This window comes from Dicentrarchus labrax, unplaced genomic scaffold (assembly GCF_905237075.1).
Source record: "Dicentrarchus labrax unplaced genomic scaffold, dlabrax2021, whole genome shotgun sequence".
Classification (NCBI taxonomy): Eukaryota; Metazoa; Chordata; class Actinopteri; family Moronidae; genus Dicentrarchus; species Dicentrarchus labrax.
In genome coordinates this window covers 23,969,376-23,972,830 of record NW_026136713.1, presented here as the reverse complement: position 1 = coordinate 23,972,830, position 3,455 = coordinate 23,969,376, and the positions used below count along the sequence as shown (strand labels likewise).

Below are 3,455 nucleotides of genomic sequence, written 5' to 3'. Positions count from 1 at the left end.
GCCAGCAGACAAAAGTGTGTGTGTGTTCAGCTCGTTAATACACCTGTTTCCTCATTAGTGATCTGATTGGATCGTTCAGACTCACCTGACCCACCTTAAAGAGCAGACACAAACTTTAAAATGTTCTTTAGTTAAAGTTTCCATCCAGCTCATTTTACTTTTTATGTTTATTTCTCTCATTAAAGAACTCAGTATTAAAGATTTAAAAAATAAAAGGTTTATTGAGGTGTTTAATTGGTTATAACTGATCATTAAATGATTATCATCCATGTGAGCTTTTGGTCCCGTTTTATAGAGAAAGGCCAGTAATTCTGGCCTCTAGGTATTGTAGCCTTCCTACTTTTTTATATAAGATGATGAATAAGGAATGTATGAGCTGTGATAAAGTGATGAACGTGACATATACAATATCACCATAATCACGTAAACAATATCACTCCAAAGTAAACAAACATAAACTCTATTAGAGTCCGAAATATGTAAAGGACGCCAACACCAGAAATCTGGAGGAAAACTCACAGGCTTTATTGTTAAGAGAATGAATCTGAACAGGAATCAAACATCAAAAGGTTCCTGAACAAAAGGAACAAACATTAGGGGAACAGCTGAGGCAGCTGATTCACTCTAAACTACACCTAAAATAAATTAAAACATGACTGAAAACTGGACCAGCTGTGATCTCCAGCCCAAACTGAAATAATAAAGTAAAATAACAAAACCCAACACTGTAGACCAGTGGTTCCCAACCCCCAGTAGGGGTCTCCAAAGCTTAACTAGGGGTTTCGAGGTGTGGAAGACAAATGTATTACCTAATTTGATTTGATCCTGATATTGTCTTTCCTGTTTCCTGATTAAATCGCTGTTTTTTGACATGGCAGTAAACTCTGTAATGAGACAAACTATTTTACATTGATTACAGTAAAATGGTGGAAACTTCTGTCAGGAACCTGAGTGAAGTTTTCTTCAACCCAGATTTCTTCTACAAAGGCCTTCTTGAATTTTAGGGGTTTAACGTGGGAAAATATGGAAAAAGTGTTTAGTTAATTTCCTTTTTGTCTATTTTAATGATCAGGAGTCTGCTCAGGGTACTTTCATTTGGTAATTGACCGGATTGGGTGTCTGACTTCCTGCCAGCAGCAGCTTCCATCAAAAATAGACCAGCTGCATTTTGTTTTGTCAGAATTTTAAATAGGTTTATGTTTGATATGATACTGAAGTGTATATCACAGTATCATCTGCATACAAATGTATATATGAATAAAAGAGGACCAAAAAAAGACTCTTGTGGGACACTGATACCAACCTTCAGAGCGCTTGATTTATATACCTGTACATTCTGTATATTTATGTTTACCTGATCCAGACTGTGTTGGACCTGAACAGACCCAAACACACAGAAAAACAGTGACAGATCCACCAATGAGAGAGTACACCTCACTTCAGTCTTGGGTTATCAGAGTCTGTGCAATCTTTCTTTCAGAGCAGCATACATACAGACGATGAAGAGGAGGAGGAGGAGGAGGGAGAAACTTTTCCCATCAACCCCTTCTCACCTCTGAATTGAATGGGTATTGATCTGTGGCCACTGCCATGGCAACACCCAATCGTCAGCTGGGGTCAGAGGTCAGAACACACATACATGTTTGTACCTGTCAGACAGTCTTCATCATTACAAGAGAATCTGTAAATCTGAACGTACAGTCTGTACTTTCTGCCACTAACAGGTAGTGTGATGAGGTGTTGAAGCAGCGTGGGATCATGGGAGTTGTTGTCTTCACCACCATTGGCGTCATTGCAGTCAGCTTCTCCCGGTTAGGATTCCTTCAGTGTTCATGGTTCAGGAGGTTTCTACCGGGAGCCCAATGATCCACAGAGGTCTCCTCCTCTCCAACACAAACAGACCCGCTGATTAAAACCACTAAACACACTGAATAAAGCAGTTCCACCTTAAACACACTGAATAAAGCAGTTCCACCTTAAACACACTGAATAAAACAGTTCCACCTTAAACACACTGAATAAAGCAGTTCCACCTTAAACACACTGAATAAAGCAGTTCCACCTTAACAATCACTGCTTCTCCCACGCTGTTGGACAGACAAAGGACGTCCCGGAGGGGCTGCGAGCCGAGCTGCTGCTAACGTTAGCTCAGCTTGTTTCTCTGATAACTTAAGATCCAGACGTCTGATGACTAAAATCCTTCATCCGGTTCAAATCTAGAGTTAAAAAGCACCAAGATCTAAACAGTGGATGGTAAACAGTCAGTGTGTGACAGCTTCTGATTATTGATTATTGATCAACTCCATATAGAACACAGCTCTAGAGTTTATACACTGTTTATTGATTATAGATTATTGATTAAATATAGAAGATAGCTCTAGAGTTTATACACTGTTTATTGATTATAGATTATTGATTAAATATAGAACGTAGCTCTAGAGTTTATACACTGTTTACACTGTTTATTGATTATAGATTATTGATTAAATATAGAAGATAGCTCTAGAGTTTATACACTGTTTATTGATTATAGATTATTGATTAAATATAGAAGATAGCTCTAGAGTTTATACACTGTTTATTGATTATAGATTATTGATTAAATATAGAAGATAGCTCTAGAGTTTATACACTGTTTATTGATTATAGATTATTGATTAAATATAGAAGATAGCTCTAGAGTTTATACACTGTTTATTGATTATAGATTATTGATTAAATATAGAAGATAGCTCTAGAGTTTATACACTGTTTATTGATTATAGATTATTGATTAAATATAGAAGATAGCTCTAGAGTTTATACACTGTTTAATGAGGAAACAGATTACAGATTTAGTGAGAGCTGTGAGCAGAGGACTGTAGATATTAATTTCAGTTTGTATCCACTGTGTCAGTTTGTTACAGTTTTTTAGATAATAACTTTATTTGTAACATCCTGATGTGAATCTACAGTCACACATAAAAACAACTTCACTTTCAAACTCCAGTTGAAACTCAGTTAAACTCAGTGAACTCTGGCAGATAAACTGTGGCCTCAGCCTGCTTATCAATCAGCCGATCGGTCCGCTGAGTCTGTGTCGCCGTGACGACTGGCGGCTGTAAACACGGTGGGGGAGGGTCCCCGGGGGGCGGCCATGTTTGTTGATTAAACTAAAACAAGACAAACAAAGAGACAAAACAAACTAATTACCTGCAAACAAACCTGATCGGCTGAGAGCGCTAACGAGGCTTAACGAGGTCAAAGAGTGTTTGCAGGAAGTGTGTGTGTGTGTGTGTGTGTGTGTGTGTGTGTGTGTGTGTGCAGGAAACACTGATGGAACGTTATTCTGATGTCGCTACATCCTGTTAGTGTCATGCTTGCAAACCACACACTCACACACACACTTTCTTTCTCTTTCACACACACACACACAAACACACACACACACACACATACACACACACAGTTGAATT

General features: G+C 38.1%; 1 long non-coding RNA gene across 1 annotated transcript; it reads right to left on the bottom strand.

The window, feature by feature from the left end:
* Nucleotides 1-502: 502 nt before the first annotated feature.
* LOC127374672 (uncharacterized) lies at nt 503-2,412 on the bottom strand. Its single transcript, XR_007887095.1, has 2 exons — nt 2,034-2,412; nt 503-1,975 (listed from the first exon to the last, which is right to left on the bottom strand). It is a non-coding gene; the product is annotated as an uncharacterized LOC127374672 (long non-coding RNA).
* Between the last annotated feature and the right edge of the window lie 1,043 nt (nt 2,413-3,455).